Here is a 16,548-nt window from a genome sequence, read left to right as displayed (position 1 = left end):
TCAAAGAGCTGGATACGACTGAGCGACTGATACAAGATATACCACACTGTTTCAGGAGAACAGAGGTCCACCTTCTTCTCTGTGAAGTGACTGCTCTCTCTTCTACCCTGTCTTTTCTCACATGTGCAAGAATGAGTTTTCAAGACACGACTCAAGCATTCCTTTTCTCAGTGGGGCTGCAATTACCACTGCAACATGTGTGCCCTGTTTCACACAATCTCCATGAACAAAGAACCCCCAGACACTCACTTGGGCTAAAATGATTTCACAGCTTATGGACTGCACTAGGTCTTCCTTAGGCAAGATGCAGATGTGAGCTGCGGTCATAACTGATCCATTCCTCCACAGATAAAGCACATTTCACACACAATCCAGAAAAATGATCATTTGAAATATGGGAACAGGAGTAGAGTCTTGATCCTCTGTGAAGGTAATCAAGTTAAACTGCCCCCTAAGGATTGCATTTCCAAAGCCTGCAATGAGGAAGTTCTTAACGTGGGGTAAAGGAAGAAAGGAAAAATGTTTGGTTAATATTCACAGGGAGAGAAACTTACATATTAGGTAAGTAAATAAGCTTCCTTACCCATTACTACTCTCAACAAGAAACTTCAGTGAGTGCCTACTATGTGGTAGGCACTATTTTAGGCACAACCCAGACAGAAATCAGGGGCTTCGAGGAGGACAGGCGATCACAGTCTAGAGAAGGAAACAAGTCAGCAGTCAGATAATGAAATCAAGTGTGACACATGCTCGGACACTAACACCCAAATGCTAAGAAAGTAGAAACTGTTGAGTTGGCCAAAAAGTTCATTTGAGTTTTTCCATAAAACTCCATGTTATGGAAAAACCCGAATGGACTTTTTGGCCAACTCAATAAAACAAAAAAAAACGCTCTGAACTGAGACTCTAGGGCCTGAGGCATGGCCACAAAGAGGAAAACGCACCATTTAATGTTCAAGGTGGCACAGGGGACACTGAGCAGCCCAGGAAGGCAACTTGTCCTCGGTAGCAGGCTCCTGTGTGCAAGAATCTGAGAGACACAGTGGCCTGGCGGGGGCTTGGAAACTGCGCCTGTCCATGTCCACTGGCCCCCCAGGGATGCATCTTCTTGGCCAGAGCACAGCGCTGCACAAAATGCTACCCTGGTGACAGCTACCACCAGTGCTCACCGAGGGCCAGAGTGCAAGGCAAAGTCTCCATTTCCAACCTATTCTTCAAAATCAGTTCATAGGTCAAGTTCACTAGCTGAGGAGCCCAAGAAACCAAACGAAAATCAACAAAGTGTGCAAATACGCTAATAAATACTTTGTAATTATACAGAATGCTATATATAGTTATACGATAGTTATTTAGGTTTTTTTCCCTGTTGTCAAAGTCTTGTTCAGGGTTCTTCTGAACTGACCATTCAACCACCAAATAAATAGCTATATGATCTTTGCATTGCCCAGCTGAAAATGTCTTTTGGCTTTGAGTATTTAGAATAAGATCTTTGTTGAATGCTAGATATGCAAAGCCACTCACTAAGATTTTTCATATTTCAAAGGCATTTTATTTTCAGTACATTTGGAATAATCAAGGATTAAGGAGATTTGGGACTGTGAGACATTCAATGATTAATCTTAATCTAACACACATTTCACACCCCTTCTATCCTATCCCTGGGAGCATACAAACATAATAGAGGAAAAATCTCCATCCTTAAGTTGCCCAGGCTGATGAAGAGACAGGCTCATTAATCAATAGATTCAAAGGAATGAGAAACGCTTCAGTGGAAAGCAGGGTATATGGGAAGAGAAAAAGGGAAGAAGTTAGCTCTGTCTGGAAGTGAAGGTGAAGGAGGGTACATGGGACTCTCCACGTGCATTGGTTGACAGGAGGACAAAAGAACAGAGCACAGGTGTGAAGTATGGAAACCAAGGGCCTCACCTCACAGCACAAGAGGAAATGCTTGGAGGCAGGAACTGACACAGGAGAGAGACAGGAGAAAATGTTGCAGATGCACGTGCATGCCATGAGTGAAGGGTCTTACATGTCATGTTCAAAAATATAAACTTTATCTCACAGACAATCATATTCCATTGAAACGTTTTAAGATATGTATACATGGGCATATTTATATTTTTAAAGAAACAAATGGATGCCGACGGGGTTAGGTGCTCAAAGTGTCATTATATGGAGGCAAGGGGGATCAATGAGCAGGTATTGTTATAGTTCAGACAGAAAGGGTGGTGGTGAGGCTACCACATATTAGAATGAGCTTAATGGGGAGTAATAAAGTAATTTCATAAAAGGAAAGACTTCCTCTTTGTAGAATATTGTGTGACCACATCCACAGATCTACATAAAATGGTAATATGACTTTCCATGTGTGTTTCTAGCATGTTCTATGCATTTTTGTAGGTTATATGTATTTCTACAATTAATTATTGCTGGGGAATATTAATGCTGAAATTAGACTGAAATATTAGACATCCTTATTCTCTGCTTTGATGTTGTGTTACAACATCGGGTTTTTGGATCAGGCTCAAATAGGTCACTGGCAGAAACCTCAACTTCTAAGGCTATGATAATGGAAGAGAAATTCTAGAGTGGCAGCTTCTCTGGCCTTGACTGCAGTAGCTGGTGGCTAAGAGGTGGTATAAGAAGGGAAGGACTCTGAGATGCTGTTTGGGTAGAACAGACCAGGTAGATACCACTTATCAACTATCAGGAGAAACTGTTATTTGAAAATTCTACCATCATGTGTAAGAGTCAAAAAGTAGTCATAATATTTTTATCATAGTACTCCCTGCAAAAGCTTTATTACTTTATTAAATACTCTTCTTTCCTTACTACCAAATTCCATTTGAGATCTCTAGAGTGTACCTTCCCAATTTTGTCACAGCATAGTTCTTTCCAACTCTAAAACAGTTAACTCACTGATTTTAAATACTAGCTACAGCTTATTTTGTATTGTGTCAAATCCTGTCAAATCACCTTCTGATGATGGTCGGAAATGTTTTGTTTGCAAAAGCTGCTCTCCTCCTGGGAAGAAGGGATCGATCAACTTTAGGCCAAGCTCCAGCTCAACCTTGTGACTCTGCATGCACTGTGAGATTTTTCTGGAAGGAAGAGCATCTGCCAGTGTGATAACTCCTCCTTAAAGGGGTTCAGATGTTCAAGATGGATTTCGAAAAGGCAGAGGAACCAGAGATCAAATTGCCAACATCCCCTGTATCATGGAAAAAGAAAGACAGTTCCAGAAAAACATCTACTTCTGCTTTATTGACTAGCCAAAGCCTTTGACTATGTGGATCACAACAAACTGTGTAAAATTCTTCAAGAGATGTGAATACCAGACCACCTTACCTGCCTCCTGAGAAATCTGTATGCAGGTCAAGAAGCAACAGTTAGAACTGGACATGGAACATTGGAATGGTTCCCAATTGGGAAAGGAGTACTTCAAGGCTGTATATTGTCACCCTGCCTATTTAACTTATATGTAGACTACATTACGCTAACTGCCAGGCTGGATGAAGCACAAGCTGGAATCAAGATTGTCAAGAGAAATATTGATAACCTCAGATATGCAGATGATACCACCCTTATGGCAGAAAATGAAGAACTAAAGAACGTCTTGTTGAAAGTAAAAGAGGAGAGTGATAAAGCTGGCTTAAAACTCAATATTCAAAAAACTAAGATCATGGCATCTGGTCCCATCACTTAATGACAAATAGATGGGGAAACAGTGGAAACAGTGACAGACTTTATTTTTTGGGGCTCCAAAATCACTGCAGATGGTGGCTGCAGCCATGAAATTAAAAGATGCTTGCCTCTTGGAAGAAAAGCTATGACCAACCTAGACAGCATATTAAAAAGCAGAGACATTACTTTGCTGACAAAGGTTCATCTAGTCAAAGCTATGGTTTTTCCAGTAGTCATGTATGGATGTGAGAGTTGAACTATAAAGAAAGATGAGCGCCAAAGAATTGATGCTTTTGAACTGTGGTGTTGGAGAAGACTCTTGAGAGTCCCTTGGACTGAAAGGAGATCCAACCAGTCCATCCTAAAGGAAATCAGTCCTGAATATTCATTGGAAGAACTGATGCTGAAGCTAAAACTCCAATACTTTGGCTACCTGATGCAAAGAACTGACTCACTGGAAAAGACCCTGATGCTGTGAAAGATTGAAGGCAGGAGTAGAAGGGGCCAACAGAGGATGAGATGGTTGGATGGCATCACTGGCTCAGTGGATATGAGTTTGAGCAAGCTCTGGGCATTAGTGATGGACAGGGAAGCCTGGTGTGCTGCAGTCCATGGGTACACAAAGAGTCAGACATGACTGAGCGACTGAACTGAACTGAAATAACTGTTAGTTGCAGGTATGACTTCACAGGGGGCCTCGTGGGGCCAAACGTTTCTTAGATGGCTACACTGCAACTCCTAAGAAAATCTGAGTCACCCACAACCTGTCGCTCGATTACACATCTATTTGCTTACTATCTGACTCCCTCATTTGAATGAGAATTCCATGAGCAAAGATGTTCTGATTTGTTCTCTGCTTGAACAGTGCCTTCCAATGAGTAAGACATTCACTCAATAGTCTCAAAATGTGAATTCCCTGTTTCAATCTGAGGAAAGTAGAACTTGATACATGTTCTTTAAATCAAAATGACAGAGTCCTTCAGCCACAGAAAGTTATACCACCCAGGGAAGAGTGGGTGATGGATACCAGGAGGCATTTGAGTGGAGATGTGGGTTCGTGTCCAGTCTGAGAGCCAGGAGAAGGGATGGGATGGAGCAGAGCTGGGCTGGGCAGGCAGGGCAGGGAGGAGATCTGAGATCTCAGGAACCCAATGCCATGCTAGTGCCATGGTCTGGGCACTGGAGTAAAGGAAAAGTCCATAGATTACCATCGGAGTTCACTTCATTCCCTGGGTATGAACAGAAGGAGGAAGTTATCAAAGAACTTAGCGATATGATCGTTAATATGTACATGTATTATTGGGTTGGCCAAAAGGTTCCTTTGGGTTTTTTGGTAAGATTTTATGGAAAAACCTTTTGGCCAACCCAGTGTATGTTAGCACTGTTGCTGCTGCCACTGCTAAGTTGCTTCAGTCGTGTCCAACTCTGTGCGACCCCATAGACGGCAGCCTACCAGGCTCCCCCATCCCTAGGATTCTCCAGGCAAGAACACTGGAGTGGGTTGCCATTTCCTTCTCCAATTCATGAAAGTTAAAAGTGAAAGTGAAGTTACTTAGTCGAGTCTGACTCTTAGTGACCCCATGGACTGCAGCCTACCAGGCTCCTCCGTCCACGGGATTTTCCAGGCAAGAGTACTGGAGCAGGTTGTCATTGCCTTCTCAGGGATGTTAGCACTACTCTCAAGCATTTCACACAGATTGACTCATTTAATCTGCATGCCAACAGCTAATTTAAAGAGAGGTTAACTCCTCAAGGTTAGTCAGCGACAGGCAGAGCTCAGCTCTGGACCTGGGGCGCCTGGCCCCAGCTGCTGCTCATCATGATGAGGTAGGTCTCAGGAAGGTGATGGTGGCTCTCCACAGAATCCAAGTAGAGCACCTGAATCAGGTAAGATGTTGATGGTAATTTACATCAACACTGTCTCAATAATGAGAGGTGATTGAGAAAACAATGATTTGACATGTACAATGAAGATAAAATTTCCCTAAAGTCCTCATTCAAAGTCTCAGGGCTGTGACTGCCCTTGTTGGGTTTCTGCCCCTTTTGGAACAAGACACACAGAAGCAATGACATCTGGTGTTTGGGATGCCTACCTGGGCTGGGGCGTGCCTTTGATGAACACATGAGCACCCACAATGTAACAGGGAGAGGGGACACACAGATGAATCAGACAGCCCAGACTTCAAGATGCTTTGGCACAGAGAGGTGGAAGGACATTCCTGTGCCCCCCCCCCCACAGACTTGGCAATAGAAAAGCAAGCACATTCACAAACATGTCACTTCATTTCTAAGAGGCTCTCATAGCAGCAAAAATAGGGGGGGAAAGTTTAATCAGAAACAAGAGTCTACCAAAACCTGCCGGAAGGGCTTTCTTCTATCTCAAATGTACATGAGACCACACACAGAGAGACACACACACCATCTACATGTACAAAAACCACTGCCTAAAATACATTTTATCCTGAGAAAGGGTAGATTTACAAATCAGACTGTTGTTCAGTCACTTAGTCGTGTCTGACTCTTTGCAACCCCACGGACTATAGCCCACCAGGTTCCTCTGTTCCTGGATTTCCCAGTCAAGAATACTGGAGTGGGTTGCCATTTCCTTCTCCAGGGGATCTTGCCGATCAAGGGACGGGACCAGAGTGTCCTGCATTGGCAGGTGGGTTCTTTACTACTGAGTCACCAAGAAAGTCCCCAAACCAAGGGATCGAACCAGAGTGTCCTGCATTGCCAGGTGGGTTCTTTACCACTGAGTCACCAAGAAAGTCCCAAAATACCTAGTGACATATACAAAGAAGATTTCTTTTTCTAGAAAACAAAAAATAGAAAAAAAAAAAAGAAAGAGTTAAACGTTAAAGCCTGCTAATATAGACTGGCTATTTTTTCCTACTGGGCACTGCTCAGAATTCCTTGCCGGCTGGATGTGTGTGTGTGTGTGTGGTGTGTGTGTGTGTGTGTGTGAAAACCCATACTATTTCTCAGGGTTGTCGCTGCAGCAGACATTTTTCTCAACATCGTGGGCTGCTCACCCCACGTGGTCCCGGGCACCTGCAGGATCAGTCAGTTTGCACAAGCAGCTTCCCAAGCAAATGACGTAGCTCTGCTTCTGTTGTTCCCAAAGACCAACATCTGTCCGAGCTCAGCATATGCATCCACGTATTAAAGTGCTCAGTGTTCTAAGGCCCTGCACTTAATTTTCCCTTGGGTAAACAGAGCCAATAATGGATAAATACTGAGGGATCAAATATCCTTAAACTATTGGAGAGAGCTGTGAGTGCAGTCTTTCAGCCACATCTGAAGTGAGGGGAAAAAAAAAGCAAAAAAAAAAAGTATGACAGAGGCTCTCCAAATTAGGAGTGAAGAACTTGGAATGGAGTTGATTCCACTGGCCATGGACTGTCTTAGGAGGCATCCTGTGAATGGTGGTGGGAGAGGAGCATTTGGGAGTTCTATGGTTAAGTGAGTGTGTTTGCTTAGTCGCTTCAGTCATGTCTGATTCTTTGCAACCCCATGGACTCTAGCATGCCAGGCTCCTCTGTCCATGGAATTCTCCAGGCAAGAATAATGGAATGGGTGCCATGCCCTCCTTCAAGGCATCTTCCTGACCCAGGGATCAAACCCACGTCTCCTGCAGCTCCTGCATAGCAGGTGGATTCTTTACCACTGAGCCACCTGGGAAGCCCATGGTTAAGTGTAATTGAACATGAACTATGGCATGATCCAAGCAAAAGTGAGATCTTTACTCTCTTCAGAAAAGAAGAGCAAAGGGTCTTTTGGTTGCCACCCTCCAGGCTGAGTTGAGCCCACACTCCCTGTAACCGTACACTGAACCGTCCATAGTGGCCTACTAATTGCTTTTCAAGGCAAGTCCCTGTAGGAAGGTGAACTTTGGATAGGCTGACAGTCTTGGCCTTTGAGCTCCTCAGGGAAAACACATAGTTTGAGTGTATCTTTCAAGTACAAACTTCTAAGGAGGAACATTTCAGCCTCTCAGGAATGCTGGTTTAATACAGGGGCATGATGTATTTCATCATTTCTATGTAATCTTTTCTTTTAAGAAAAATGCTCTGACCTTTGAGATAAGTTGGCCACAAAAGATGACCCTATCTAAACTTTATCACCATGTGTAGTAGCCATACTATTATTTTGTGATTTGCTTTAAAAAAAAAAAAAAGTATCATTAAACATTTCAGATTAGAGAGTTCCTATTTGTTACTTCAAAAAATTAGAGCTCTTTTCTTATTACTTTTTACAACAAAGTATACAAATCAGTCTTCCCACAGACTGACACTCATCTCGTGTGTCCATGCTAAGTAGCTTCAGTCATGTTTGAGTCTTTGCGACCCTATGGTCTGTAGCATGCCAGGTTCCTCTGTCCAGGGATTTTCCAGGCAAGAATACTGGAGTGGGTTGCCATTTCCTCCTCCAGAGGATCTTCCCAACCCAGGGATCAAACCCGCATCACCTGTAGCTCTTGTATTGCAGGCAGATTTTTTATTGCTAAGCCACCGGAGAAGCCCAACATTCATCATAGCCATATTTATCTATCTTATCTAAACCACTGGTACTACTACTTTTGAATTATCCATATGCATAAGATGCATAAGATGTAACACCTCATAAGATGTTAAATTTAAAAAGTGAAAATTAAAAAAAAGATTAAATATATGGCTGATGGTTATGTTGGTAAATGGTCAAAAGAAAACAGAAAAAGAAGTACCAAGTGAGATGCTCTTTGGAGCCAGACTGATGCTACCCACAGAAGAACTACAAAAGGTTTCCACTGGATCTCTCTCTGCCTCCAAAATTGCTGCTGTATATAGGCAGCCCCCTTACCCCCAACCTGTGCCCTTTCAGTAGAAGCTGAGGCCTCTGCTGTGATTCAGTCTTGCCAGAAAAGCACCTGGATAACCCTTGAAGTGGAAAAGGCTAAATATCACCAGTATGTGAGTAAGAGAAGTAAGGCAGCATTCAAAGGATTTGACTGAACAAGGACTTGGGGTCTCAGCCATCCCCTTTCTAAGAGTGCTGTTAGCACAATCCAAAAGAAAATGGGAAACATGGAGAGCAGCGCCTAAGAACTACATCATATTTATTTTCCAATGGGTTAAAGAATGTTTAAACCATGAGAAATCAGTGAGGGAATAACAACACCTAGATCCTATAAATAATAAATGATCTGGATATATAATCAACTGTGTTAAAACCGCATTAATAAAATCACCAATAACTGAGAAGGCAGAGACAGTGAAAAATAAATAAAATCATTGTCACTCGCAAAAGCTCTTTATTCTCATGGCTTGTGTTTTTGCAAATGAGTCCTTGCCATTGACGTAGTGAAGAAAAACAAACAGACAAGCGTGCAAGCTTAAGAGGCAGCAGTAATCTGGCTCCATGTTTAAGCTCACTTGACAAAATTTCTCTTTCTTTAATTGAATGGCTCCATGTATTTTTTTATTTCCTTCCTAAAAATTTTCTTTCTGTGCTTCCATGTTTTTCAGAACAGAACCAGAGATCGTCTATTTTAGTAAACATTATCTCATATAATATTCACAGTCTAAAAGTTGAGTATTATTATTTTAGAATAAACAAAGCTCACGAGGAAGGCAAGGAAAAGTGCCTGCAGATCTAGAGGTATCTGAACCCTAAATCAAGATTCTTAACACATTCTGCCTTGCCTTCTGAAGAAGTGGGAGTCCTGCCTTTTCACCACCAAAGATCTCTTTTGAATTTTGTTATTTCTCTCCCACTGAACCCAAGTTTCAATAACATTTTAACCATCAAACTTATTATAAAAATTAACAACTAACTCTCCATTTGTAGTCATTGGAGACATTTTTAAAAATAAGAGTGGGACTTCCCTGGAGGTCCAGTGGTTAGGACTCCATGCTTTCAGTGCAGTGGGGCATGGGTTCCATCCCTGGACAGGGAACTAGATCCCACATGCTGTGCAGCACAGCCAAAAGAGTAAAAATATAAAATAAAAATAACAGCATCTGACTAATGTGAGATAATATTAAGCTGAATTTAATTTCAGTCAAAGGGTTTCCAAAAAGATATTCATCTATTCAGCTCTTTTTGTTTTTAAATGTTTAATATCTATGAATAGGGATTTGGAAATCTTAAAAAAAAAGAACCATCCTGTGGGCCTCTGGGGCCCACTGAACTAGCTTGCTTTGGAAGACACCAGATTCTGTGTGTTTTTAAATAACAGAAGCAGGAGCTATGATTGTGCTGTCCGTGAGAAAGCATTACCTCGAGTCCGAAATCCTCTCATAGACCACTCTAAATCCCTGCCACTCCAATGTAAACCCATTTCCTCTCCAGTCTCAGGAGAGATGGGAACAGCTGCTGGGCGTCTGTTAACTCGCCCTTTGTGATCCGGGGCTGGACCGTCTTTATGGTCCGTGTACCACATTGTGAGACACGCTGGACAAATTCCTGACAAACTGAAGGCTTGTTACCCCAACTCTCATTTTCTCACCGTATTCTCCAGGTTCTCTTTTTGTTGTGCAAGTAGGAATTTCGATTCTGGGGATTGGAACACAAAAAGCTCCAAGCTTGAGAAGTATCTCACAGATTGGCTTGTCTTCTTCCTGTAGCACCAGGCTGGAGGAGAATGCAAATCTGATATCATGATAACTGAGACTAATATCTGTTGCTGCTATTCCAATAGCATTTAGTTCTTCTGGAAATTCTTGCCTCGAGTCACAGTCCTGTTACCAGCTGGGGTCAAAACACACCAGATGAAGGATTCATATTTCCATCTAATTCATTACACTGATGGCTTTTATGAAGCATCTGGAAGTGGGCATATGAGGAGGATTCATAGAGAATTCATTTGGAAGGGTGACAAAACTATTTTCTGTTGATCATTCAGATCCTGCACAATCATTAAATGACATTTTCAGTTCCCATCGATTCCATTTGTAATGTGCCACTAACAAATAAATATATACATAAACATGTAATCCCACTCTTACACAATAGTATTGATTTGACCCACTTCTCTATACCCATAATAACCCCAAATTCAAATCCAGACAAAATCTCTCGCTGTTGCCTTAGATTTCCAAGTTTCAAGCATCAAATAATAGTGGAACAATACTGAGTATAAATTTCAGCCTTTTATGCAGCTACTTAACAGAATCATCTTCTCAACTCTATTTGCTATCTTATTGAGGAAAGCAGATTGGAACAAAACAGGTACTCCCAAAATGCCTAGATTCTAATTTCTAGGAAAAAAGAAATCAATCACCCAGAGATAACATCAGAGGTATTATCTTCAGTCATCCCAGTTTCTCTTAAAATGAAATTTTCAATAAGAGCTGTATGCACTCAAGGGCAGCTGATAAGCAGTTGTTCTTCAAAAAGGTTTTATAACAAAAGCTTTTTTCCACAAAAGTTGTTCTTCAAAAAGCTACCCTTCTTCCACAACTTTAAATTTTGATGACATTTTCAAATCTTTTTTTTTTTCACCACTTATTATTTCCCTTTGGCTTCTGAGCCTCCAAAAAAGCTTTCTATAGTTGTTCTCTTTCAATTATTAGACTATTGACTGAACGAGATCTACTGAACACAAAAGCTAAAGGCTGGCTTTCTACTGAAAAAAAAAAAAAAAGTTTTCCTAAGGATCTAGATTCAGAATGAAAATCCAGTGAATTCAACTTTCTGAATTTTCTAAACCACCTACAAACTTTCCCAAACATTTTAAGGGGACAAGTCACATGTCTGTATATATTTCTAATTCCACGTAGTCACAAAAGTTAAGTTTATACTTTCTGTTTTCATTGAAAATTAACCACCTCACTTCTGCTGCCAGGTAAAATAAAACAAAGATAACTACCTTGGTGCATATGTGACTTTATGATGCTTCAGTGGGATAAGTCTCAGGGATGGGGGTACTTGAACTACTGGATTGAATGGCAGCTCCCCAAATATATATCTATGTCACATCTGTGAAACCTGAGAATGTTAATTTACTTGTAAAAAGCATCTGTGCAGATGTAATTAAAAGGAAGCCATCCTGGATTATCTGGGTAGGCCTTAAATCCAATGAAAAGTATCCTTAACAAGAGACACAAAGGAGAGACACATGGACAGAAGAGGAAGAGGCTGTGTGAAGACAGAGGCAGAGGCTGGAATGATGTGGCCCTAAGCCAAGCTCATGGCGACTAGTGAGGCAGAGATGGGAATGATGTGGCCCTAAGCCAAGCTCATGGCGACTAGTGAGGCAGAGATGGGAATGATGTGGCCACAAGCCAAGAAGCACTTGGAGCTCACAGAAGTTGGTAGGAAGAGACAAAAAACTGAATCTCCCCAGAACGTCAGAGGAAATTCATCCATGCTAACACTTGATTTTGTATTTCTGGTCTCCAGAGCTATGAGAGAATACATTTCTGTTGTTTTTAGTCACCAAGTTTGTGGTAACTTGTTATAGCATTCAAAGGATGCTAATAAAGTGATTTTTAAGAACTGACCATCCTAATAATCAAATTTCACTGGGCAGCCAAATCTACACAAATCGACCACCCATAAATCAGTGATGAGCATGACTGAAAATAAAAGATTTGACTGAGTTTAGTCATTCTTCAATGGAGAAGGCAAGGGCACCCCACTCCAGTACTCTTGCCTGGAAAATCCCATGGACGGAGGACCCTAGTGGGCTGTAGTCCATGGGGTCGCTGAGGGTCGGACACGACTGAGCAACTTCCCTTTCACTTTTCACATTCATTGGAGAAGGAAATGGCAACCCACCCCAGGGTTCTTGCCTGGAGAATCCCAGGTACAGGGGACCCTGGTAGGAGGCCGTCTATGGGGTTGCACAGAGTCGGACATGACTGAAGTGACTTAGCAGCAGCAGCAGCAGCAGTCATTCTTCAAACAAGTATTTATGTAACTCCTATGTGCCAGGTACAGGGATCAAGTTGTGAGTAAAAACAGACATGGGCTTCCCAGGTGGCTCAGTGGTAAAAACAAAAAAAAAAATCCACCTGACAATGCAGGAGATGCAGGAGATGTGGCATCAATCCCTGGTCCAGGAAGATCCCCTGGAGGAGGAAACAGCAACCCACTCCAGTATTGCCAGAGAATCCCATGAGCAGAGGAGCCTGGCAGTCCATGGGGTCACAAAGAGTCAGACGCGACTGAGTGACGGAACAACAACAAAGACACAGTCTCTGCCCTCCAGGGTTTTACAGGCCAGTGGGGAGACAGACATCGAGTACATAACTACTAATCAGACTGGAGAGTACGTCTAAGGAAACCCTCATTGCTGGCTCTGTCATCACTGCAGTGTTTATTACCCGCTTGTAGGGTGACTGCATATGTGTTACTACCACCTGCGCACCATTTCAACTGGTATCTTTACCAGTTTTGAGCAACTGGCTTCCACCAAATAAGGGCTCAAGTTTCCTGAAAACATAGTCTTGACTCGCTGTCTCCAAACTCTCCCCCCACGGCCGGCTGCCCCAGCTCTACTGTGCCACGCCTTTGTAGAGACTGCTCTGAGGCAAGAGGCACTTGTTTAGAGACAGCACAATGTCAAGAAGGGAGCGCAAGCTCGGATTTGGGTTCACACCCAAGCTCCACCACTTATGGCATTCCTGTGATTGAGGCATAGTACTTCACTTCATGGAATGTGTCTTCTCTCCAGTGATTTTTTTTTCAGGTTATATGAATTTAGGGATATCACACATACAAGGTAGGGTTCCCAGTCCTTAGCAGTAACAGAGTGAGTCATAATGCTTGTCTCACTTGCCACGTCTGTACCGAGGGTGCAGATCAAAGTGGATCCCTCCGTCCTTCAGGTCCCCAGGGAGCCCTCCCTTTGGCCTCCTCTGTTCTTATTCGTCTGTCTCCTGCCCAGTTTTTCTCGGTCACTTTTAGGGGAATCTTTTCCTTCTCTACACACTTCCAACATTTGGTTCTCCAGGATTGCAGCCTTGTGCTCACCTTTTCCTCCTTCCTCCATACATTCCCCTAGACTATTTGATCAAGTCTGTGGTTTTAAATATGTTATATATGTGGTATATGTGTATATATTGCACATATATACATGTATATTTATATTTTAGATATACATATACACATACATATTTATATAGGCTCACATATGTTATATATTGATTATATATATATAAGCCACATAAATATACTGATATGTATAAAATAAATGAGGATGAATATGGGCATATATATATACACACACACACATATCCCACATCTTTAACCTGAATGGGAAAATCCATATGTATTCATTCGTCTCCTAGATATTTCCACTGATATATCTCACTAGCAGTTCAAACTCAACATGTCCAAAAGCTAAACTCTCGGCCTTCTCCAAAACCTGTTCCCCTTTTTTTGACTACATGAAGGAATATGTCACCTTCAGCCTTCCATCTAGTCACCCATGATGAGACCCTGAGGACTATTCTACAACCTCTGTCTTCACATCACATCTAGCGATTGAGTCCTATTCCTAAGTCTTTTTGAAATGCATCTTACCTCCTTCTCCCTGCCCCTGTCTCTATTCAAACTCCCAATATTTCCTCACATGGACCCCTGGAATGACCTCCCAAGGCCCGTCCCTGCTCCTAGCCTCTTCCTATACCCCCATCTCAAATCTATCATCCCCCCGTCCACCTCCAACACGGCCACCAGGGTCATCTTTCATATATGCAAGTATAATCACGTAAGTTACCCTCATTCCCAGCTGAAATCCCCTTAGGCTTACTTACCCTCATCACAAAAGCTGCACCTGTTATCCAAGTGTCCCAGGCACTTGTCATAGTCTCTTTCTCATCTCTCTATGGTCCTCTGTGTCTCTGCACTCTTCAGCTTTACTGAACTGATTTCAGCCCCTGGATGTGCCGTTTTCCAAGGCCTCCATGTCTCTGCTCATGCCACGCCTTCTGCTAGAACTCCTCTTCTCCCTCCCCTTCTGTCTCATGTCAAGCCTTCCCTTGCACCAAGGTTACACCCCCCATCTATGCCTGACCATTTCTGAGCAGTCTCAGTACTCTCTCTGCCCTTCCTTTGGTCTAGACTGAATCACACGTCCTTTCGTCTTCCACAGTTTCCAGCACTGTCACTATTTTCTCGCTTTCCTACCAGATAGACGATACCATCTGGTCAACAACTGCGAGTTATCAGTCCTGCAGCCGAACAGCAGGTGAGGCACCTCCTGGGGGGCACCCATTGCCTCTGGGGAGTGGCCTCTGCAGTATTTCCGGTCCTGGGAGTGCCAGCTTGTCCCAGGGATCAGTGGACCACCACAAACTCTGCAATTACACAGTGGTTCAGCAGAGCCAAAATCCTCAGGGGCAACCTCCTAGATGTCCCCAACCTATGTTTCAGGGTATCATGTTTTCTTTCTTATTTTAGTTTTTTAAGCTGTTTATTTAAACTGTTTTTTCCTTTAATTTGTATTTATTTATTTACTTTTGTATTTTGGCCATGCTGTGTGGCATATGGGATGGTTTCCCCAACCAGTGATGGAACCCAGGCTTCCCATCTTTAAGTGCTGAATCCTAACCACCAGGCCATCAGGGAACTCCCATCTGGGTACCAGGTTTTCTTAACCAACACTCCCCTTAACACGGCAAACTGGCTTAGCAGAGTGTTCAAACAGCTTCTGGTCTTCTGTGACTCTATTAGATCATTCTGCTGCTCAGTGGCCTTTGCTCTTCAAGCACAGGAAAGAAGGACCTTTCTTAAGATTTGCTTGTTAATGGTCCTTCATTTCTCATCCCCCCACAGAGGGGCACCTATAACAACTTAGCAGTAACTAGCCAATTCCACTGTCTTTGTAGATATTCTCAAAAATACCCAAAGTATCGCATCTATAAACACTCTATTTCATCTGGACTTCTGTCCGTCTCTCCAACTGTGAAATCTGAAGCAAGGGACTATCCGTACCCTACACACCACTCACAGTGGCATTCTCTTCACTGCTGTGTACTGACAGACCCAAATCTCCATATGACCCTAGTTTTAATAGGCCACTCTCAGGACTAATTCTATTAATTTAGGGCCTCTGAGGAGCAGATGTCAAAATGAGATTAGATGTGCAAGAGGTTTATTGAAGGAAACATCTGCAAGGGAAACAGCTGAAGGAGGTCAGGAGAGTTTGGATGACAAAGCAGGCGTGTCCCCTGTGAAGGAGAAAGGAGAGAAGGAAGGAAGAACGGTTGGGTGAGAAGAGTCACAGGCTGCAGAGCAGTTCTGAAGGGTTCAGCTAAGCCAATGGGAAGTCCTTGAGCCAAAGTCACCATCTGGTAGGAATGGACATTTCTATCTGTGCCACATTCAAAACTGGAGCCGATTATACAGAGTGAAGTTAAGCCAGAAAGAAAAACACCAATACAGTATACTAATGCATATATATGGAATTTAGAAAGATGGTAACAATAACCCTGTATGGGAGACAGCAAAAGAGACACAGATGTTTAGAACAGTCTTTTGGACTCTGTGGGAGAGGGAGGGTGGGGATGATTTGGGATAATGGCATTGAAACATGTATAATATCATATAAGAAACGAATCGCCAGTCCAGGTTCGATGCAGGATCCAGGATGCTTGGGGCTGGTGCACTGGGATGACCCAGAGGGATGGTATGGGGAGGGAGGTGAGAGGGGGTTCAGGATTGGGAACACGTGTGCACCCGTGGTGGATTCATGTTGATGTATGGCAAAACCAATACAATATTGTAAAGTAATTAGCCTCTAATTAAAATAAATAAATTTAAATTAAAAAAAAAAAAAACAATCACTGGATGAGAGCAGCTTATGGGAAGTATGGCACCAGTGGGAACAAGGTGGTAGGTTCAAAGCTTAGCACCCGGAGTCATCCATCAAGCACT

Source organism: Bos javanicus, chromosome 14 (genome assembly GCF_032452875.1).
Source record: "Bos javanicus breed banteng chromosome 14, ARS-OSU_banteng_1.0, whole genome shotgun sequence".
Lineage (NCBI taxonomy): Eukaryota > Metazoa > Chordata > Mammalia > Artiodactyla > Bovidae > Bos > Bos javanicus.
Note: the sequence above shows the minus strand (reverse complement) of the source record.